The sequence below is a fragment of the Marmota flaviventris genome, chromosome X (assembly GCF_047511675.1).
Source record: "Marmota flaviventris isolate mMarFla1 chromosome X, mMarFla1.hap1, whole genome shotgun sequence".
NCBI classification, from domain to species: domain Eukaryota; kingdom Metazoa; phylum Chordata; class Mammalia; order Rodentia; family Sciuridae; genus Marmota; species Marmota flaviventris.
The window spans coordinates 11,493,180-11,518,147 of NC_092518.1; the positions used below are offsets into that span (position 1 = coordinate 11,493,180).

General features: G+C 38.1%; 1 protein-coding gene across 1 annotated transcript in view; it reads left to right on the forward strand.

Annotated features, from left to right (window-relative positions):
• The first annotated feature begins 870 nt into the window (after positions 1 to 870).
• Positions 871 to 24,968, forward strand: part of Reps2 (RALBP1 associated Eps domain containing 2) — a 148,048-nt gene continuing 123,950 nt past the window's right edge. The window contains exon 1 of the mRNA XM_071606892.1: positions 871 to 943. The gene's annotated coding sequence lies outside the window, so the exon portion shown is untranslated. The remainder of the gene's footprint in view (positions 944 to 24,968) is intronic.

The following is a 24,968-nucleotide window of genomic DNA, read 5'->3' on the forward strand; positions in this document are numbered from 1 at the left end:
ATTGGGAAGAGCTTCAGAGCAAAAGTCACATTTGAGCTCCATTCAGGTGTGGGGAAGGATTTTCTAGTTCCAGGTGATGGGATGGAAATCACCAATTATTGTAGTATCTTAAAAATGTGCGTAGTACTTTTTTTTTCTTTCAATACTAGTGATTAAACCCAGAGTTGCTTTACCACTGAACTACATCCCCAGCCCTTTTCATTTTTTATTTTAAGACAGGGTTTCACTAAGTTGCACAGGCTAGCCTTCTGCTTGCTACCTTTTGCCTTAGCCTTCTGAGTACCCGGAGTTACAAGAGTGCCCCACCGTGCCCTACTGTTTAGTACTTTTCTGTTCTTCTGAAAAGAGCACCCAAAATATAATTTCAATGGTTAGGAAATAATTTCTCCTGAGAACTTTGTGATAATAATTTACTTCTAATTTTGATAAACTAGGATAATCCACAAGTAGTGGTAATAACTAAACTGTTCTCTTCACCCCAGTGACTCTAGACTTTGTACATTAGAATCTACCCCCTAAAAAAAATCACTCTCCTTTGTAAGAGGAGTAACAGCCATCCTTTGTCACCTTTATTTTAATCTTTGAAAGAGGAGGAAAATAAGTACTGAAACATCATGGGTAAGTAGAACTTAATGATCTGAATTCAAAAATCTCACTGTCAACTGGAGGAGAGGGAAACCAACCGGTGTGGATATGTAGGTTCCCAAGCAACTTTTGGTTAGCTACCTTGTGAAATTCTTCATGTTTCATCATATATCTTGTCTCATTTTCCTGTTACAAAATGGAGTTTTCAGCATTACTTTTCTTATCTGTTTTCAGATCACAGAACTGTGTGGTGCAAAGCGGGTTGGTTATTTTGGTCCAACACAGTTTTACATTGCCCTGAAATTAATTGCTGCGGCACAGTCTGGCCTGCCTGTGCGGATAGAAAGTATTAAATGTGGTGAGTATCTCACATTTTATATTTTTTTATTGTCTGTGACAGGTTTCTTATTTATGAGGACAATTTTTAGTGGGGTTAAGGCCTATTCTATAAGCTTTTGTGGAATTTCTCACTTCCTCCAAATTCTCTGTGTAAAAAAAAAAAAAAACTTAGCAGGTGGCTTAGTTCCTTTCTTTTTTAAATGGGCAAAAAAATTCAGAGAGTGACCTGAGATTAGTTCCATTTAACTGACTTGCAGTTAAAACAGATTTTGTTATTTAGGATGAGACTGGGACAGGACTTCTAGAGCCTGTGGCAAAATAATAAGATTCAGTTTAATTTTCCACTTGAGGTACCTATAATGTCACTTAAGGCTCTCTTAGGGATTAGGGGTGGAGTGACAGAGAGAGTTGAGTGGAACTGTTCTTTTTTTCTCTTTTCCATTCCTTTAAGTCACATCAGATATGCTCATCCTTTAATTTCCAGTTCCCAAAGCACTGTACTACAATTTTGGCAGAATGAATCTATCTTCTCATAGTTCTGATTTATTATTCTCTTATCTTTCCACCCCTGTTCCCAGCCCACTAATATGCTTGAGTTCTCTCCACAGCTTAAACAAAAAGCAAAGGCCCCAAATATTAATATTATTTCTACTGCCTTAGAAAGAGATTTAAAAATCCATATGAAGAAGGTGATTATCAGAGGAATGCACTCAAGTCCTTTGATAATTCACTGTGATACAAAGTACTTTCATATATCCACATGGTTATGCAGGAAATTTGTTTCTTTTCCTCATTTTGAGATAAAGATTAATCAGCTGTTCTCTCCTGTCCTATGAGGGTTGGGGTAGACACCTAAATGGGTTTAATATTTATGGTTAATTCATAGAGACTGTGTGGACAATCCAAATATCTGAGATGATTGCTGGCTATGATAGCTGGCTATGGGAGACAGAGCCCCTTACACTAAGCGTCAGGGGGCTGCAGTCATCTGTTAATCTTTTTCAAGGACTTAGAGTGTGCCAGACACTGTCATATTTAATCCTCAGAGCATCCCAGTAAAGTAGGTGCAGTGCTTATTAGGTTTACATTGTTTGGTATAAACTATAGTAACACATGCCACAACTATCTCAGTGCCTTCACTAGACAAGGATTCTTGTCCCACTTTGCAGTGAGTCAGGGTGACCCTCTAGAGCAGCTGCTCTCCATGTGGTGGCCCTGTGATCCTGGCTGCTTTACCTTATGGCACCTCCAACACAAAACCTGTCCCCCCCAATTGCTGCAACAGGGAAAGAGTTTCTCACCCTAGCAGTTAAATTCTTTTGGCCTGAATGTGACTCACATTTTTGCTGCTCAAAGTGCATTGGCCAGAACTTTTCACATGGATCTGATTCACTGCAGAGCAAACTGGGGAAACACAATTCTCTCAGGTGACTTTGAGGAGAGGAGAACTGGTTATGGCATAATATTGCGAGTCTCTACTGGGGTGTTATTATTGTCCCAATCTTACAGATTTGGAAATTGAAGTTTAGGGAGGTTGAGTAACTGAATATATATACCCATGGTTAGTAAAATTTAGAGTCAGCATCTCTGCCTCTGGACCCTATGCCCCATTGCTATGTAAAATGGCTTCTTCTCCATTCCTCTTTCCTTTTAGTAAGGTGCTAACTATAACCTGCAATCTTGAAATATTTTCCAAATGGGAAAATAATTGGACCCAAAACGTATGTGTTTACATTACAGAATTTGGTTCTTTGACATAGGTTTCTTGATGGAACATCATTTCCTCAGGTGGCTTGGTGTCTGTTGCTAGAAGACAATCTGCCCTAAGACTGTTGCTACAAGACTGCTACAGCAGTCATTGGCTTTGATGGCTGAAAGTTACATCATATTGAATTTGGATTTGTCATAGTTCTTATTCTATTGTAAATGGGTATTAAAACTTTATTGTAGGGGTTTCCAATGTTATCTTCTGAAAAGTTAGAGCTAATTTGTTGTATACTAGAATAAACTTCTGGCGCACGCCTGTAATCCCAGTGGCTCTGCAGTCTGAGGCAGAGGATTGTGAGTTCAAAGTCAGCCTCAGCAATTCAGCAAGACCATAAGGAACTCAGTGAGACCCTGTCTCTAGTTAAAATACAAAAAAAGGGTTGAGGATGTGGCTCAGTGGTTAAGCGCCCCTGGGTTCAATCCCCAGTAACCAAAAACTTCTGACACTTTTGTTACCTATTTTAAGTTAAACTTAAATCTTTTGCCTGATTTGTGGGGCCAAATGTTTTCTCTGATAAGTGGATGCTAATCCATAATGGGGGGTGGGGCGATGGGATGAGTAGAGGAACTTTGGATAAGGCAAAGGGGAGGAAGGGGAGGACAGGGGGTATGGGGGTAGGAAAGATGATGGAATGAGATGGGCATCATTACCCTAGGTACATGTATGATTGCATGAATGGCATGACTCTATTTCATGTACAACTAGAGAAGTGAAAAAGTTTGCTCCATTTGTACACAGGGAATCAAAGAGCTTTCTACTGTCATGTATAACTGATTAGAACTAATAAAAAAATAAAAATCTTTTACCTGATTTGTTCCCAGATCTACAGCTTAATTTCCTAAGGGCTGTGAAAAGGATTGTCAAAGTATTTGTGTAAAGGATTAGTACCTTCTCATAAAGAAATAAAATTTTCTTGCTTGTATTTTAGAAACATTGATGTAGCCTTTTTAATATATATATATATTTTTAGTTGTAGTTGGACACAGTATCTTTATTTTTATGTGGTGCTGAGGATCGAACCCAGTGCCTCACACGTGCGAGGTGGGTGTTCTACCACTGACCTACAGCCTCAGCCCAAAGGACTTTTTTTTTTTTAGTTATAGAGGGACACAGTATCTTTATTTTGTTTATTTATTTATTTTTTATGTGGTGCTGAGGATCGAACCTAGTGCCTCACATGTGCAAGGCAAGCGCTTTGCCACTGGGTCACAACCTCAGCCCCTGATGTAGCCTTTGTTTTTTTTTTTTTTTTTTTGATACCAGGGATTGAACCCCATGGCACTTAACCACTGAACTACATCCCTATCCCCTTTTACAATTTTTTATTTTGAAACAGGATCTTGCTAACTTACTCAGGGTCTCACTAAGCTGCTGAGTCTGGCTTTGAATTTGTGATCCTCCTACCTCAGCTTCCCAAGCCACTGGGATTACAGGCATGTGTCACTAGTCTTGGCTTGATGTCTTTTACCTCTGGGGGTTTATGTATATCCAGAGTTTATTCTGAATTGTCTTCCTTCATTTGAAGTTTTACTAAATAAAAATTATTTGTAGTTAGCATAGTTTGCTTAAGAATAAAGGCAAGATTGGGCCAAACTTTGAGCCACCACCTAGAATTTTCCACTTTGTTGCTTGCATCCTATTAGCTTGATGTTTGGCGACATAAACCTTGAAGGCCTCTGTGAAGCCCTAACCTGAAAGCCTAGTGGTAGCCCTGTCACTTTCAGGCAGTCACACCCATTGAGTTGTGAATGGATACCCTTATTTTAAGAATGGCATGCGTGTGTGTGTGTGTGTGTGTGTGTGTGTGTGTGTGTGTGTGAGAGAGAGAGAGAGAGAGAGAGAGAGAGAGAGAGAACGAACCTCTATCCCTTAGTTTTTCCAGTTTTGGTAAATAACACCACCATCTACAGATGTTCATGCCAGAGATCCAGAAGTCATCCTGGATTCCTCCTTTTTCCTCACTCCCCAATATAGTCATCAGTAGCACTGGCAGTACGGTTCTAGTGTCACTGCTTGTTGCCTCCATCTCTTTGTTCCCACTAGACCAGGTCACCTTCTACAATTACCTGGATAACACAATGGTTTTGCCATTGTGTTTTTGGTCTTCTCTTTTCCTATCTCATTTCCAGCTTGAGAAAGAGTGACCTTTACAAAACAGACGTATAAAATTTCATCCTCTTCCTTAAAACTCTACAGACATTTGCTTATTGTGTGTAGTAGAGTGGCATTGATCTGTAAGACTCTGCATATAATCTAGTCCCTGTTTACTATTCCATTTTTATATCAGAGCTCTCTCCCTCACTTGAACTTTTTTCCTTAGCCTCATGGCCTTCGAGCCATTTCTGGGCAATCTCTTTCCAGCTGTAGGACATATATCCATGCTATGTTGACATCTTAAGTTCCTAAGGGTGGGTTCCTCTTCCCTTCTGTGTCTCATGGTTGCTTTGTTCTCATCCTTCAGAATTCAGAGACTGCTCCCACCATCCTATCTAAAGTACATCTTGTTATATTAATTCATTAATTATGGGAGTAGCATATGGTAAAGCTGGTTTTAGAAAGTGTAGAGAGTCAGAGGTATTCTTAGTCATAGAAGGAAAGGAGGCTGGAATAGGATTGGTATATTACATACAAAACCAATTAACATTCTGTAGGGCAATAAAATTGGAATTCATTTATTGTACTCTTTTGGAAGATAAAATTTATTTGCAGTGTTATTAAATGAGAGTTACTTGTTAGCTAACAGTTTTCTACAATTTAATAGCTACCCTTTCAGAATTGCAACTTGGGAGGCTGAGGCAGGAGGATCACGAGTTCAACTCCAGCCTCAGCAACTTAGTGATACTCTAAGCAGCTTATCAAGACTCTGTCTCTAAATAAAATATAAAAAGAGGGTTGGGGAATGTACCCCTGAGTTGAAGAGTAAATAGTAAGTTGCAACAGAAGTCCATAAACCTAGAGAGTTAAGTCATCCGTGGATGGGCCCATTGGATAATTCTTCTGCAGGATCTGTTTCCTTATGTGATTTTTTAAATTTTTATTTTTTATTAGTTGCTCGAGACAATACAATGATCTTGACATATCATACATTTGATTCAAATGGGGTATGAATTCTCATTTTTCCACCTGTACAGATTGCAGGATCACATTGGTTATACAGCCACGAATATACATACAGCAATACTAGTGTCTGTTGTATTCTCCTTATGTGATTTTTATCCTTAATTCTATTTATATGATGTATTATATTTATTGATTTTTACATATTGAGCCATCCTTGTATCCCTGTAATGAAACCAACTTAATTTTGGTGTATGATATCTTTAATGTGATATTGAATTCAATTTGCCTATTTTTTTAAAAAAGATTTTGCAACTACACTGGTCAAGGAAATTGGTCTACAATTTTTTTTGTTTTGTTTTTAGTTTTTGTATGTGTACATGTGTATCCTTATCAGGTTTTGGCATCAGGGTAATGCTGACGTTTGGAACAGTTTGGAACAGTTCCTTCTCTTTTCTACTTTTGTTATCGTTTGAGGGTCATTTCTTTTAGTTCTTTGAAAGTCTAGTAAAGTTCAGCAGTTAATCCATCCAGAGATGGACTTTGCTTTGTTGTGAGACTTTTTTTTTTTTAAATACTGCTCCAATCTCATTACATCCTGTTGTTCTGTTTAGGTTTTTAAATATACTGTTGGTTCAGTTTGGGTAGGTTTCTATGTGCCCAGAAATTTGTCCATTACTTCTAGATTTTCCAATTTATTGGCATATAGTTTTTCAAATATTCCTAAATAATCCTTCAAATTTCAGTGGAATCTGTTGTATCCCTTTTTAATTCTTAATTTTAATTATTTGGGGGTTTCTCTCTTTTGGTTAGTTTAGCTAAAAAGTTCTGAATTTTCTTTACCTTTTCAAAGAACCAACTGTTTGTTTCATTTATCCTTTTGTGTTGCTTTTATTTATGTATTTATTAGCTTATTTATTATTTATTTATTTTCACTAGGGGCACTTTATCACTGAGCCACATCCCAGTTGAATGCAGGGGCTGTTAAACACTGAACCACATCCCAATCCTTTTTATTTTTACCTGTTTATCTATTTTTCTATTTATTTATTTGGTACCAGCAATTGAACTCAGGGATGCTTTACCACCGGCCACATCTCCAGTCCTTTTTATGGCTTTTATTTAGAGACAGGTGCTTGCTGAGTTGCCTAAGCAACTAATTTGCTAAATTGCTGAGGGTATCTTTGAATTTGTGGTCCTTCTGCCTTAAGCACCCCAGCTGCCGGGATTACAGGGAGCACCACCATGCCAGCTTACTTTTTGAGACAGGGCCTCACTAAGTTGCTGAGGCTATTGTAGAACTTGCAATCCTGCTTCAGCCTCACAAGTTCTGGGATGACAGGCTTGCACCACCGCACCCAGCTGTTTTGTACTTTTAGTCTCTATTTCATTTATTTCTGATCTGATATTCATTCTTTCTTTCCTTCTACTTATTTTGAGTGTGTTTTGTTTTTGTTTTTCCAAGACCTCAAGATGCATCATTATGTTTTTGCAGGTGCCTCTCCCTCTTAATGTAGACACTAATTGCTGTCAGCTTCCTTCTTAGTATTGCTTTTTCTGTATCACACAGGTTCTAGTGTATTATGTTTACGTTTTTGTTGGAGTCTATAAGGTTTTTTTTTTGAGAGAGAGAGAGAATTTTTTAATATTTATTTTTTAGTTCTCGGTGGACACAACATCTTTATATTATTTTTTATGTGGTGCTGAGGTCAAACCCAGCACCCTACGCATGCCAGGCGAGCACACTACTGCTTGAGCCACATCCCCAGCCCCAGAGTCTATGAGTTTTTAACACCCCCCCTCCCCCTGGCCAATTTCTTCAGTGACCTACTATTCAGTAGTGTGTTGTTCAATCTCCATGCATTTGTATAGTTTGTTTTGTGGTTTTATTCCTTTATGATCTGATAAAATTCCAGAAATTATTTCAGTTTTTTTGATGCTGTTAAGTCTTGCATTATGGCCTAATATATAATCTCTTGGAAAAGATTCCATGTGCTGATGAAAAGAATTTACCTTATGCATGTGTTGGATAGAATGTTCTGTCAATGTCTGTTAAGTCCATTTGATCAATAAGTGTCATTTAACTCTGATGTTTCTTTGTTGATTTAAAATTTTTTTTAGTTGCAGATGAACGCAATACTTTTATTTATCTATTTTTATGTGGTGCTGAGGATTAAACCTGGTAACTCACACATGTTAGGCAAGTGCTCTACCACTGAGCTACAATGTCAGTCCCTGATTTTCTTTTTTGTTGTATGATCTGTCTGTTGGTGAGAGTGGGGTATTGAAGTTACCCACTATTATTGTATTGAAGTCTGTCTCTTCCTTTGGGTCTAGTACTGTTTGCTGTATAACATTGGGTGCTCTGATGTTCAAACAGTGCATACATATTTATAATCACTATCTTCTTAGTGAATTGTTCACTTGGTTAATATGTAGTGACCTTCTTTGGCTCCTCTAATTTTGGCTTAACATCTATTTTTGTCAGATATAAGTACAGCTAATTCTTTTCCTTTGTAGTCCATTTGGTTGGAATATAATTTCCATCCCTTTACTTTTATTCTGTGTAAGTCTTTGCAGGTTTGGAGAGTTTGTGGGGGTCACATACTGTTGGGTTGTTGTTGTTTTTTTTTTTTTTAATCTGGTTAACCAGCCTGTGCCTTTTAATTGGAGAATTAAGACCATTTACATTCAGGGTTATTATTAAAATGTATGTAGTTGTTCCTATCATTTTGTTGATTTTTAAGGTTGTTTTGAATATTCTATATTAATTTCTTCCTGTCTTATTTATCTTTGATATTTGATGATTTACAATATTGATAATGTTTGATTCTTTCCGGATTTTCATTTGTGTGTCTACTTTTCTAGTGAGATTTATTCTTTCCCATGCTGTTATGATTGTATGAATCTTTCTTCATCTTCTGGGTATAGAATTCCCACTGGTGACTTTATAATGCTGGTCTGTTGGTCATAAATTCCTTTAGTTTGTCCTTTTCTTAGAAGCTCTTTATTTCTTCTTTGATTCTGAAGGATAGCCATGTTGTATATAGTAATTTTGGTTGAAAGTTATTTTCTTTCAGGAATTAAACTACATTTTTCCATGCCCTCCTGGCCTTTAGAGTTTCTACTGAGAAATCTGCTGTTGTTCTGATGGGATTTGCCTTTAAATGTGACTTGATGCTTCTCTCTTGTGGTTTTTAATATTCGTTGTTCTGTACTTTTGTCAATTTAACCATAATATGTCATGAAGAGGTTCTTTTCTGGTCATGTCTATTTTGCTTTCTAAATTCTTCTTGTACCTGGATATCCACATTTTCCCCAAGATTTCAGAATTTTTCTGCTGTTATTTCACTGAATGTTTTCTGTGCCTTCAGCATGTAGTTGAGGTATTCCAATTATTTGGACATTTGATCTTTTAATGGTATGCCAGATCAAAGCCTGGGGGTTCATCATCCTTCTCTTCTTTCCTTTGTGGTGCTTGTCAGATGACTGGTGGGAGTCATTTGTGGCTGGAATAATTTAGAATACCTCTTAACTGTCTTGCATGCTGGAACAAGCTATGGTGGAATGAAGAACTCTCCAGATAAAGATTCCCTCTGAGACTATTTGGATTGCACCCTCAGAGTAGGGAATATGCCAATGCCACAGCATGGTTAGGAGCTAGCGCAGTAGATGGAACTTCCTACAGATTATCTGTGGAGGTTTTTGTGCTGTGTATTTGGAGGGCAGGACCATGGTAACACCCGCTCTACTACATGACCCCTGCCACCCCTGAGGGTGGAGAGAGGCCATGGATTCTCAAGGATCAATGCTGGGGGGATGGTGGTAGGTTCTGTGTCATCCACTGTCCATGATTCTGGTGTTCATAGTCCTGCCTCCTGCATGTAGTCACACACAGCTACTCACTCCACTGGACCTTGATAGCTGGCCTATCAAACTACTGATTCCAGAGGAATGTGTCTTTGTTCTCCCAAGCACTGAAATCCTGTCTCCCACTGCCTAGAACTCTCAGTGAATTTGTTCCAGAATCTTTTTCCAGGCCAGACTGACTCTCACATCCACTGTCCACCAAGCTTGAGTAGTGACCTTGTTATGGAGTCCCAGAGAAAGGGAAATGCCTGGGCCTTTAGTGCAAAAACAACAAACTCAGGCCCTTCTCAAGATGGCTTCCAGTTATAGTTCCACGAGAATTTGCTGGGAATTGTAGAGAACTTCTCCATAGCTAGTTCCCCATCCAAATCCAATGTCCCTTGACTGTTTATGCTATATTTCCTGGAGGATCTGGAGGATGCTGTGCCATTGGTACTTGCTGGGACTCTCCCTTTTTCACCTCTGCTCCTGCCAAAGGGGAACTGCCACTCCTTCTGGTCTGCTTCCATGCTGTGGGTAGTGGGGCTTTCTATTCCACCCTCTATTCCACACTGAGTTTCTTCAAGTTTCTGTCTGTTGGCTGTTGAACTTCAGCATTTCTTCATGGTTACCCACTTAAGTAAGCAGATACATTCCAGTTATTTTAATTCTCTCTCATGCAGAAGTAGGGGAGTGCTAGGTGCCTCTAATCCACCATCTTGGGAAAGTCTCACCGGTCACTCTTTAAGCTAAAGCAGTTGGAATTCTGTAAGGGATCTTGCAGAAGTCCTTTTGGTGCATGTCATCTTTCTAAGATCCTGGTTTCCAACATTTTCTGCCCTTGAGAATCACCTAGAAAGCATTAAATACAAAATAAAAATATAAGTCCCTGGGTCCACCTCCTGAAGTTCTCATTAAATGAGTCTGGGATCTAGCCTGAGAGTTAGTACTTTTAAGATCTACTCTGGTGATTCTTACATGGAGCCAAGGTTGAGAATGACTTCTCATGTGAGTCATTTTCAAAAGTTTTGCGTAAACTAAAACTACACATTTGGTTCTACTGGCATGCAGAGTGCATCATTTAAGAGGGTTCTTTCTCTTAGGGTTATGCACATGCTGACTCTACATTTACATGACCCTGATAGCAAATACCTCCTTAAATCTCGGCAATGGCTCTTTCTCTAGCCTCATCCTAGTTGGAGCTGAGGTTAAACAGATGGTGAAATAGGTTACTTGGAGGATGGAAGGAGGGTGGATGAAAATTGAAAGAATTCTTGATGAGGAAACCATGTGGTAAACATTTGCCCTGGAAACTGCTGTAACCTTTCTTCTTTCTGGGAACTGGACTTGAGCATGTGTGCAGACTAAGAATGCATACAAAGATACAAATTTATAAGGAAACCAATTGTTTTGAAGTAACTGCCAAGATGTTTAAAAGGAATTATTAAATAACAGTATATTGGCTTTTTAATTAATGCAAGATCTAGCAGTGTTCAAAGTAACTATCATACTTTCAGAGTAGTAATGAACATAGACAATACATCAAGATGTCTCTAACAACTTGCCAGGTGTAGTGATTCACATCTGTAATCCCCTGCTTCTCAGGAATTTGAGGCAGGAGAACCACAAGTTTCAGGCCAGGCTAGGCAAATTAGCGAAATCCTATCTCAAAATACAAAACTAAAAAGTCTGGTGATATAACTCAGTGGTAGAGCACTTGCCTAGCATGTGCCAGGCCTAGGTTCAATCTCCAATATTATTAAAAACAAACAAACAAACAAACAAACAAACAAACAAAGAGAGTATCTACAACAACTGTAATGTGGTATTAAAATGCCAGATTTGTTGAGTAACAAAATCACAGGTACTGCTTTTGATATTGTTGTTTGTTGTCTACATTCATAGCTGAAAGAAATTCGTGATTTCAATTAGGGTTGGGTAAGTAAAGATTTGATTTTTTTTAACCTTATCCAAGGTGACAGACCCCTGATTTCTTTTTTGGGTACTGGGGATTGAACTCAGGGGCACTCAACCACTGAGCCATATCCCCAGTCCTATTTTGTATTTTGTTTAGAGACAGGGTCTCACTGAGTTGCTTAGTGCCTTGCTTTTGCTGAGCCTGGCTTTGAACTCTTGATCCTCCTGCCTCAGCCTCCTGAGCCACTGGGATTACAAGCATGTACCATCGCACCTGACTTGATTTCTTTTTGATGATCCTTTTGGTAGTTTCATTTCTAGAACAGTTACAATGGTGTGATTTATGTATTCTCTAGAGCTATGTTTCCCAAACTGGCTCATGGTCGGGTGGCAATCTGGCACAGTTTGCAATGGAAGGAGAAAGAATTAGGACAAAAGAATGAGCCTTTTTTTTTTTGAAAATGAGGTTTGTATAGTTAATTCTAAGATGATTTTTTTTGGCCCTATTGTTAGGTATTCTTTTATGAAATTAATAATGGGTTATAGTTTGGGATAAACTTCTTGACCAAATAAAATGTTGGCAACTTTATGTTGGTCTTCTTCATTTGGGGAGTTTATTGGGGGAGATTTTTACTGTTCTGTGAAATCCCCAAATTTGTGAAACACTGTTGTATTCATAAGTCTACTACCAAGAAGTTCCCAAGGTAAACATCATGTAACTCATTTTGACTCCTCACTTATGTGTAAAACAGTCATTCTCAACTCAAATGATTTTTTAAATTCCTTCTAGGCAATGTGTGGGCATACATATTTTTGCTTGTCAAACTATGTAGAGGGTGCTATAGGCACTAGTAGGTAGCGACCAAGGGTGATGCTAAACACCTTACGTGGTATGGGACAGGACCCTCTCTCTTAACAAACCCAAATTATTCAGTCCAAAATGTGAGTAGTGCTGAAACTGAGAAAGCTTTTTGTAAGCCAAAGTCAAAACTTTAGGGATGGTAGGGACTCTAATCCTGCTGCCTCACTTCCTTTGCTTGAGATTTTTTAGATCCTTTGAGAGAGATAGATTTTTTAGATCCTTTGAGAGAGATAAAGAAAGATTTTGCAACAGTGAGTCCTGGTTTCCATGGCTTCTTTTCCCAAACAAGAATTGTTTTATCCAAGGAACAATAAAAGCAGAGATTCTCTGATTGAACTGAGATGCTCTACTTGTTTGGTAAACCCTTCCTGACTCTTAGGGCTAAGAGGAATCTTTTAAGCATGACAACTAGTTTGGTGATTTATAGAAAAGAGCACTCCTTAGGGTAGGCCAGAAAGGAGTAAGAAGCCCAGGAGGTAAGGGTATAGCTGACTATGGGCTGATGTGTTTGTGTGTGTGTGTGTCTGCACACACACATGCATATACATGTATTAATAAGTCTAATTAGAGGGCATTTTTGAATACTAAATACTGTGTTGGGTTTCCCATTCAGCCGAGGTCACTTAACTCTTTTGGTTAAAGTTCATCTCAGTGTTCCTTTCCTTTTTTTCTTCAGTGGTTAGTTTGGCAGTTTTCTTCATACTTGTCTTTCCTTCTTAGCTGTGCTCCAGGGACTCACTTATGCAGCATGACCCACTATACAGCTGGCCATTTGTGTTCTTCTAGGGGTTCCACTCCTCTACGCCATGCCCATAGTCTTAGCTCATTTGTTGTTCTCTCCCTTTCCAAAGTCCTTTTTTTCAACCTTATGAGCAATGGTTTCCAACCTAATTGATTGTCAAAAGAATCCAAGAACAATGATAATCCAGTAAAGACTCTGAATCTCACTGGGAAATACACATTGATGATAGGTTAAAAAAATGTTGCCTTTAACTTTAAGGGTTTTTGGATCCCCAGAACCCACTCATGGACCCCTGTGAGGAGCCCTTCCACCAGAGAAATGGAGTTTATGGAATGAACATACAGGATGTAAGTTGGAAGAGACCCAGAGTTGATCTGATTACATACAGGGAAATTGAGGCCCAAGGAGGTGAAATAAGAGGGCTATTGCTTGGTAGTAACAGAATCCAGTAAATTGTGAGTCTCCTGATTCACTCTTGGGTTTCACTCATGGTATGCCCAATAAATGCAATGTATTCAGCTAGATGTGGTAGCGCTTGCCTGTAATCACAGCGGCTTGGGAGGCTGAGACAGGAGGAGTGCAAGTTCCAAGCCAGCTGCAGCAACTTAGTGAGGCCCTAAGCAATTCAGCAAGACCCTGTCTCTAAATAAAATACAAAATAGGGCTGGGGATATGGCTCAGTGGTCAAGTACCCCTGAGTTCAATCCCTGGTACAAAAAAGAAAAAAGTAACTTATTCAGCATCTTCCTCCATAAAAATTTACACCATCACCCTTCCCACTCTGACCTCCACTTCTCCAACCTGGTTATCTAGCTGCCCATTTCCAAATTGACAAGTGTTTTTTCAAATTAATTAATGAAAAATAGTGTGATAGTTGGGACATTGGGATGATAAGACTGGCCTGATTTTTTTCCCATAGTAATTGTAGGAAAATGTGTGGGGAGGGATTCACTTTACAGTTGTAGGACACTGTTGTCATAACTTTCAGTAAACTTATAAGTAGCTGGTACAGTTCAGTGGACAATGAAAAGCAGTAGGAAAGAAGGGAGACAGGAGGCAGAAGTTATGTTGTGATCATAGCTCTAACACTGTATTGCTTCATGTTTAAGACAAAGCAATGTGAATACCAGAATGGGTTTTCTTTTTTTTATTTCTTTTCTTTCTTTCTTTTTTTTTTTTTGTGGTACTAGGGATCAAACCCTGGGCCTTGTGCATGGGAGGCAAGTACTCTACTAACTGAGCTATATCCCCAGCCCTCTGAATCGGTTTTCACTAGATCATTTTCTGGTTCTGAAGTGCCACAGTTTAATGCTGAATATTCAATTCTTCAATAGGAAGAATTTTAATTTTCAGGATGACAATGTAAACTAATGGCTAAGAGTATGGGTCCTAGTTGTAGACTACCTTATTTTAAATCTTTACTTTGTCTATTTTTTACTTAGTTCCTTCTGGCAGTTTCAAATTCCTCACCTGGAGAAGGGGTGTCTTATGGGGTTGTTATAAGTACTTATAAAATCAGCGAATCCCTTGCCAAACAGTTCGGAAAAGCATGTAAAACTATATTATCTAATGTGGTAGCTACTAGACACATGACTAGCTATTGGATACTTGAAGTGGGGCTAGTATGACTGAGAATTTAATTTTTAAATTAAATTATTTAAAATTTGAGTAAAGGGCTGGGATTTAGCTCAGTATTCTAGTGCTTGCCTAATATGCAGAGGCCCTGAGTTCAATCCCCAGCACCACCAAAAAAGAAAAGAAAAGAAAAATAACCCCAAAATTTAAATAAAAAACTTCAAGCAATATAAAATGTTTTTTCTGTTAAATGCCACTTTTTGATTTAGTAGGACTACATTTCATGATAGCCTTTGCATTGTATAACATAGGGGTCAGCAAAGTTTTTCTGTAAAGGGCCAGATAATATTTTAGACTTTGTGGACCATGTGATCTTTGTCTCATCTATTCATCACTTATAGTATAAAAGTAGCTACGGGCAATAAATAAACAAAAGAGCATGGCTGTATTCCAGTTAAACTTTATTTATGGACACTGAAATTTGAATCTCATAACTTTCATATTATAAAGTATTATTTTTCTTTTGATTTTTTTTCAAACTTTCAAACATTATACTCACAGAATGCACAGAAATAGATAGCAGGCTAGATGCGGTTCTTAGGTGCATACTCAAGATAAATGAATTTATAGCCATCAAAAGATGAAGAATGTTCAAAGTGATCCCAAAGTGGAGAAATATAAATATTTATCACAGAATAGTGTATAAAAATGTCAATTTATTAATATATAAACAGGTTGCTCCATAGCAATGAAAAAGAATGAACTATGCCTGTGTACATTGTGTTGGATGATTATCACAAAATGTTGTAAAAGAAGATAGTCACAAGGATAAATACTATGTGATTACATTATATGAAGTTCTGTAATGGCAAAGATAACCTGTGGGTTTAGAAATTAGTACAGAGGTTGCTGGTGGGACAAAGGAGATTAAAGGGAAAGGAATTTGATAGAAAATTCTTTATTTTAATATAGGTGTTAGTTTTATACACATACATATATATTTGTCAAAACTTCAAGTAGTATATTTAAAGACCTTTATAAATTACCCTTCCATACAAAATATCCTTTACATAATTTAAAGACAAACCAATTAGTTGCTGACATTTAACAATATACTATTTCTTGTACAATACATATTTCTGGCCACAATGACCCATGTTCCCCTCATAGAAACTATCAACTAGAGCTTTGAACTTCCAGTATGGTAACCAATAGCCAGGTGTGGCTGTGGAGCACTTAAAATGTGGCAAATATGAATTTAAGTGTGCAATGAGGGTAAAGTTTGAAGATTTAGCATGAAAAAATAATGTAAAATCTTTCATTATTCTTGTAGCACTGCTGGGGATCCAATCTAGGGCCTTTTGCATGCCAGGCAAGTGCCTTACCCCTAAACTATATCCCCAGCCCTCATTAACAGTTTTTTTTAAAGTTGATTTTATGTTGAAGTGATGATATTGGGTTAAAATAGATTATTAAAGTTAATTTCACTTTTTAGACACTTTAAAATTAGTTTTATTGTGATAAAATGCCTATAACATTAAATTTTTCATCTTACTCATTTTTAAGTGTATAGTTTAGTAGTATTAAGTATATTCACATTGTTGTGCATCCAATTTCTAGAACTTGTTCACCTTTCCTCGCAAAAAGGAAACTCTGTACTCATTAAACAACTCCCTGTCTCCTTGCCCCCAATCCCCTGGCAACCATCCTTCCATCCTTCTACTTCTGTTCCTTTGAATCTGATGACAACTCTTCTTCATTTTTTTTTCTTTTTTTGGTTTGGTACATGGGATGGATCCCAGGGCAGCTTAACCACTGAACCACATCTCCAGCCCGTTTTGTTTTCTTTATTTTGAGACAGGGTCTCACCAAATTGCTTAGGCCTTGCTAAGTTGCTGAGGCTGGCTTTGAACTTGTGATCCTCCTGCCTTTGCCTCCCAAGTCTTCAGGTGTGTATCACTGCACCCGGCTCCAAGTATGACTATTCTTGATACCTCATATAAAGGGAATTGTATAGTATTTGTCTTTTTATGAGTAGCTTATTTCACACTTTAAAAAAAGTTTTTTTAACATGGCTTCTACAAAATGCACAGATATGTATTTGACTTACATTATATTTCTAGTGAATGGGATTGAATGACTGACTATAAACATGTTAGATGGAACATGGGTTCTTTTGCCTGGCCTTGACCCCTCCCAGTTATCAGTAAATTGAGGCCCAGTACAACTTGCCATTATTAATGAGTATATGCTGCTTACATTTTTTCTTACATTTTTGAGGAAATTTTAAAAAATGGTTTTTTTTATCCATGTCGCCATCAAATATGGAAAAACAAGATTTTTCCTTACTTTTTAGAGGCCCCCATGTTTGAAAAGGGGGAGGCATCGCTTCTTTAGTGGAAGGGAAAAACAATCATTTAATATACAAAGCAGGTTGGTTTGGTGATGCACACCTGTAATCCCAGCAACTCAGGAGGCTAAGGCAGGAGGATTGTGAGTTCAACCCAGCCTCAAAAATTTAGCAAGGCCTTAAGCAACTCAGCGAGACCCTGTCTGTAATAAAATATAAAAAAGGGCTGGGGATGTGGCTTGGTGGTTAAACACCTGTGAGTTCAACCCATGGTACCAAAAAGAAAAAAAAAATAGTATACAAAGCACTTCTATGTTCAAAGACTGTAACCTAAGATACCATTATGAAACAATTGCTGCTTTGGGTGGCTTCTCATTGAGAGACATTCTATGATTCTAATGAACTACTATAAAAGGTCCTTCTCCTATGATTTATTGACACACATCATTGCATAGCATATACTTTATTGATTAATTTCCTAAATAAATTTTCACTGTTAAATTTGGTGTGTGTATGACAAGGAAAAACATTTAGACTGTAAAGTTATAGAGTCTTTATTTTTAAATAGGTTTTATCAGCTTAAGGGAAATGGCACCATCATGAAAGGTTTCAATGATAAGAATGTTATTGTGTATGATTACAGTTCTGTTAAATGAAGATTGTTTAAAACCACATGACTGAAGAAAGTACAAGAGAAATTCAGCCATATTTTGTCTTTTGCTGTTTGATGGCCATCTCGGAGAGTGTGTTTATTTCTTAGGCGAACAGTTCTGTAGAAATGCCATAGCCAGAGTGGGAGAATGTTTGAAATGACAGTTTCCTAAAGGGCATCTGGGACTTCTATTTAAGTCCTAGCAACACCACAGGTTGCATTGTTCCCTAGAGTGGTCTTTTGAATGCCAGTAAAACACTGTTCAGGGGCTTATAAATCCTGAGAATCTCTTGGTTTTCTTCCTCAAGAAATACTTGGAAGTAGAATCATTGTTTCATGGGCAGATCAGGATACAAAATATTTTATATGATCTTGTTCCATCTTTTTAGATGGTTTTTGCAGAGTGTGCTGAAACTCTTTTCTGAGAATAGAACATAGATTGGCTTATATTTGATTCACTGAGACTCTGGAGTTTCTTTTCTCATGCAAGACTTTTGAAATCCATTCCTGCTTGAGTGCTGGAGAACTGCCCAAGGTTGGGAAACAATAAAACATTAAAAATGGTGGCTCTCCTCTCTTTAGAGGAGAGTCTTGGTTTAATTTTCCAGATTGGTTCCTCTATTTATGTCTCTTGGGCCCTTGGCTGATTGATCACACAGGGATTTGTCATATTGCCTGCTTCTTTGAATCAAATGTGGACATAGCAACTAAAAATAAACATGATGTGGATATTGGAGAACCAGGGGCCTTCTTTGCCTGGGGAGCTAGGATACTTGCTGTTGCTAAGATGTTTTCTGGCTTTAGCACAGCATCAATCATTGGAAGTACAGCTGTGTTTTTGGAATGGAGGGCTGATGGAAGCTGAAAGCCAGGCTGATGAGTATTATCCTGAACAATGGATACAGATGCAAATCATTATGCATAATCCGTAATATTATCCTCCTTTTTGTGGGTCTTTGTGCTATGTGATTGTGTGTGATTTGCAGTGCTGAGAAGTATAAGTGTGCCAAAGTATCACTTCCATTTTCAGAATAGTTTTGTTAGAAATTTGAAAGATAAGTAAATACACCAGACTGTTGCAGTTCAGTTCTTTGTTGCATTGTGGGTGGCTAATGGTTTTGACATTAGAATCTTGTTGCATATTAGATTGATTGCTTGGACTTGATAACATTTTCCTTATTATGTGCCGCAGTCTGGCTGGGCACAATCAGGAGCCACTTGTCAAAAGAAACTAACTTTATTTTTAGAACCACACATGCCAAACAAAACAGCCTCTCAGGAAAAACCCTCAGAGCCTCAACTGCCACCACCGGCTTTCCACAAGCCTCTCTCCCCCACACAAGCTTCTCTCCACCTCCCACAATCCTCCTGCTCTTGAGGCCGATTGGCTGGGTCACGTGGGCGGAGCCAAAAAAGTCCCCCAATGAGCAGCTCGGTGGTCTGAAAGGGCAGGGAAACAGCCCAATGAGCATCACCGCAGAGGAGCCAATCAGCTAGATGTTGCTGGGGCCGCTGTGAGCCAATCATCAGCCGGCAGCTGGAAGTTTGCTGGCAGCTGGAAGTTTGCTGGGGCCCCTTTGGCTGTGGCTCTCAACATCTCCCCCTCTCTGTTTAAACAACAAGCATGTGGCTTAGGGACCGTGCCTGCCTTAGGTTGTCCAATAGTACATATGGTCCTTAGGTTGGTACCATTGCAATTGGATCTTACCTGTCACTGACTACCGGTCCAGTATACAGCCACACCTGTGGAGAGGTCTTTGTACCAGCGGGGGTGTGAGGTTCTTTGCCTCACCTCTGTTGGCCCCCAAATTTTAGCTGGACGATCATGACAAGCAGAAGGGAGGAAGATACACCAAGCCAATTGACGGCTCCTTTTGGAAAAATTGTACCACCAATGACATCATCAGCAAAAATACCCCAACACTACCACAAGTCACTGCACCAACAGATAGTTCACAATGCATACAGGTGAGTTCACAATGTGTCCAGGCAAGTTCTGCAAGCAGTTCAGTGATGGCTATTGTAGAAGCTGTAGATTGGTTTTATCTTTGACTTCACCAGCACTGGGATGAAGATAGGAATTCTGGCAATAATGGCTAAAGAAAAAATTATGTAACATTACAGAAGGCACTAAAAGAAAACAATTTTCTTAACAATTTACATTGTCTTCACTGGCACTGGGATGAAGATAGGAATTCTGGCAATAATGGCTAAAGAAAAAATTATGTAACATTACAGAAGGCACTAAAAGAAAACAATTTTCTTAACAATTTACATTGTCTTCACCGGCACTGGGATGAAGATAGGAATTCTGGCAATAATGGCTAAAGAAAAAATTATGTAACATTACAGAAGGCACTAAAAGAAAACAATTTTCTTAACAATTTACATTGTCTTCAAGAGAATTATTAAATATAATGAAAAGGAAAGGTGAAGGTAAACAAACAGATCTGTTAACCTTCTTTTTTGTTTACATATTAAAACAATCCTCAACAGTTGTTTACCCAATTTAAATTAAACCATATAAATCACGTGAAAAAAAATATTTGGATCCATTTTATCATGAGCGCTCATCATATATGATATATGGACATACGTACATTCAAACATATAACACAAACACAAGTGTGCACACATAATATAATACATACAACACATAACATTATAGTAAAGGCCTTATAACTTTTTACAGGTGAAATCTCCATTGCAATGTTTAAAAACTCTATAGTCAAAAAATAGAACTGATCAGCAAAACATTAACCTAGGTCTGTATGAGCTCAAAAAACAAAATAGAACTTCATGATATGGCAAAGGGCAATAATAAAATAGATATTGGAAAAAGCATCCTGGTTCTGTTGCAGATGTAAGAATAGCCAAACTGGAGTTTTGGATATCAGTTGTTATGGATTTGAGCCAAATCATCTTCTTTTTGGTCTGTAGAAATCGCTTTAGTTAATCTTTCTGGAATCCAAATCGGCTGCTGTTCTCCCTGTGGAAACACATAAACAGACCCCCGACTCCAGACAATCACTGGGTCAGGACCTTGGTTAATCTCTCTGGAATCCAAATCGGCTGCTGTTCTCCCTGTGGAAACACACAAACAGACCCCCGACTCCAGACAATTACTGGGTCAGGACCTTTCCATTGTCCTGTTAGAATATCCTTCCAAAGTACCTTGGGCTTATGTACATTTTTTGGACACATATGCCTTTCCGCAGCACTAAGTCCTGATGAATCCAAATTTAAAAAGTTTAGAGTAAAAAGGGTTATTTTAAGTTTATCTTTGGGGAATATATACCCCTTCCCAATTCCTTCTTTTTACTTTAATAAGTACATTTTAATAGTTTGATGAGCTCTTTCAACTATGCCTTGTCCCTGTGGATTGTATGGGATTCCTGTTATATGAGTAATGCCAAATGTTGAGCAAAATTGTTTAAAAGAGGTAGAAGTATAACCAGGGGCATTATCTGTTTTTAACTGTTTTGGAACACCCACAGTGGCAAAATTTTGTAAGCAATGAGCTATAACATCTTTAGTTTTTTCTCCGGCATGAAGGGAGCCCATCAAAAATCCAGAAGAAGTATCAACTGTAACATGCAAATATTTTAATTTTCCAAATTCTGGCAAGTGTGTGACGTCCATCTACCAAATATGGTTAGGTATCAATCCTCTAGGATTGACTCCAAGATTAACTTGTGGTAAAAAGGTCACACAATTTTGACATTGTTTTATTATTTGTCTAGCTTGTTCCTTAGTTATTTTAAAACGCTTTTGTAAAGTATTAGCATTGACATGGAACTTTTTATGAAAATTTATAGCTTCTTCTAGTGTAGAGAAAATATGTATGTCATGTGTAGTTTTATCTGCTAAATCATTGCCCAAACTAAGGGCTCCAGGCAATCCTGTATGTGCCCTGATATGTCCTATAAAGAATGGATCTTTTCTGTCCCAGATTAGACTTTGTATAGTGGAAAGCAAAGAGAAAACAGTAGAAGAAGGGGAAATCCTACCAGCATCTTCAAGAGATACTATAGCATTAACTACATACTGACTATCAGAAAATAAATTAAATACAGAATCTTTAAACATCACAAAAGCTTGTAAAACTGCATTAAGCTCTACCTTTTGAGCTGATTGTTTGGGTACTAAAAATGTAAAAGTTTGATCAGGGGTAACTACTGCTGCTGTACCATTATTTGACCCATCAGTGAATATATTTGGAGCATTCATGATAGGTGTTTTTCTTGTCATTTTTGGAAAAATTACAGGATGCAATGACCAAAAAGACAATAAAGGATTAGATGGTAAGTGGTTATCAAATGAAACATTAGATTTGCACATGATTATTGCCCAAGTATTTAACTCATTAGCTAACTCATCAATTTGATTCATAGTATATGGAGTAATAATTTTATTGGGAGAAATTCCGAACACTCCCTTTGCTGCTTTTATTCCTTTGAGTATTAATTGTCCTACAGCCTCAGGATACCTAGTAAGAATAGTGTTAGGAGAATAAGATAAATGTATCCATAATAATGGACCTTCTTGCCAAAATACTCCTGTAGGAATATTTTTTGTTGGTAGTACAATAAATAATAAAGGCAAACTTATATCAATTCTATCCAAATGCATATTTTCCATATATGTTTCAATGATTTTTAATGCCTTTCTTGCTTCAGGCGTTAACATTCGGGGTGAATTTGGATCTGATGGACCTTTTAGGATATCAAATAAAGGTCCCAACTCTCCTGTTGGTATACCTAAATAAGGCCTTATCCAATTTATGTCTCCTAATAACTTTTGAAAGTCATTAAGTGATTTGAGTTGATCTACTCGTATTTGAATTTTTGGTGGACGGACCATGGTTGAGGATAATAGAACTCCTAAATAATTAATTGGAAAATTTAATTGTACTTTATCTATTGATATCTCTAGATTATAATTTTTTAATAAGTTTGTAAGTGTGGCATAACATTCTAGCAATGTGTTTTATCTTTGTGTGCTAATAATACATCATCCATATAGTGAAATATTTGTAGTTCAGGATTTTGATTTCTAAGTGGCTGGATTACTTTGTTAACATAAATTTGACACATAGTTGGGCTGTTAGCCATCCCTTGAGGGAGTACTTTCCATTCATATCTCTGATCAGGACCTTCATGATTTAGTGCAGGGATAGTAAATGCAAAACATGGACTATCCTCAGGATGAATTGGAATTGAAAAAAAAACAATCTTTAATATCTATAACTAAAACATACCAGGTTTTTGGCAAAGCAGACAATTGAGGAATCCCTGATTGAGCAGGTCCCATAATAACCATCTCATTATTAATGGCTCTTAAATCTTGCAATAATCTCCATTTACCAGATTTCTTTTTGATGACAAAAATGGGAGTATTATGGGGAGATACAGAAGGTTGTATATGTCCTTCTGCTAATTGTTGTTTGACCAGGTCATGGGCTGCTTGTATCTTTTCTTTAGTCAGGGGCCACTGAGGAACCCATACTGGTCTTTCTGATTTCCAAGTAATTTTTATTGTCTCAGTGGCCCTTTCTGAAAATCCAACCCATGTCTGTCTGTTCCTTGATCTATTTGTATTGGTGCTGCTATACCTTGTTCTTGTTTTTCTAATCTTTTTCCTTTCCTAAAACCTTGTCTAGTCATAATAGTGGGTGCATTTTGGTTGATGTTATTTGTTAATGTCAAACCTAATTGATCTAGGACATCTTGTCCCCATAAATTTACGGGAAGATGATCCAATACATATGGCTGTATAGTTCCTTCACATCCTTCAGGATCCTTCCAATCTAATACCATTGCACTTCTATGGGGATTAGTTGCCACTCCTAGGCCTCGAAGCGTTTGAGTGGCTTGTTGTAATGGCCAGTGTTTTGGCCATTCTTGACGAGAGATGATGCTAAGGTCTGCACCTGTATCCAGTAGCCCATTAAATTCATGTCCTTGAATATTTAGTTTTAGCATGGGGCGAGAATCTAAATTTAAAGAAAGCATAGCCCAGTCTACACCTGTGGAGCCTAATCCCTTGGAACCTCTTTCTACAGTACGACTGGAAAATTTATCATGTAGGCTGGGTATTATTAGTAACTGTGCTATTCTATCTCCTGGTGAAATTACTGATATACCCTTTGGAGAACTGGCTATAATTTTTATTTCACCTTCATAATTGGGATCAATTACCCCAGGACTTATCATAAGTCCTTTTAGAGTAGAAGAGCTGCGTCCCAATAATAAGCCTACTGTTCCTTTGGGAAGAGGTCCTTTCACCCCTGTGGGAATGATTTGAACTCCCATCTCTGGAGTTAGTACTGCTCTGGCGGAGGCACAGATGTCCAACCCTGCGCTCCCTCTGGTTTGTCTGATGAGGGATCTGATGGACAATGTGTCCTGGGCACTACCCTGATGGGGTTGCTGGGTTCCTCCAGTGCTCCGTATATTTGTGGTTTTGGGCCCCGGAGCATTGGGCCCCCCTGTCCATTTTTTGGCAATGGAGCCCGATGCCTTTCTCCACGATATCGTGGATAAACACCTGGTCCTTGTTCGTTTTTTGATAATGGAGTACCCTCTATGGTGGTTTGAGAACGGCATTCATTAGCCCAATGTCTCCCTCTACGGCATCGTGGGCAAATACCTGGTATTCTACTCCTTTGATACCTAGTTTTGTTAAACCCTCCTCCAATGGGGCAATTCCTTTTAAAATGTCCTGTTTGTTCACAATTGTAGCATGTTCTTGGCCTGGCATCTAAAGCCTGTTTTACTGCAGTTGCCACAATTTACCCTTGTTCATTAATGTCTCTGGCATCTAAAGCCTGTTTTACTGCAGCTGCCACGACTTGCTCTTGTTCATTAATGTCTCTACATAATTTAATATATGTGTTTAAATCTTCATGTTTCCATGGTCTAATGATATCTCTGCACCAACGATTCGCTTGCTCATAAGCCAGGTGTTTTAGTAATGGCATTGCTTGTTCTGTATTCCCAAAAACTCTGGTAGCTGTTTGAATAAGCCTATCTACAAATTCAGCATAAGGTTCATTAGCTCCTTGTATTACCTTAGATAATTGACCTTGTAAACCTCCATGTCCTTGTAAAGTCTTCCATGCCTTAATTGCATCTACAGCAATTTGTGCATATACACCAGGATCATATGCAATTTGTTGCTGCTGATCCTCATAAGGTCCCTTTCCTAACAACATATCTAGATTTCTCTGAGGATAACCAGCTGCTGCATTTTGCCTAGCCGTCTCCTTGC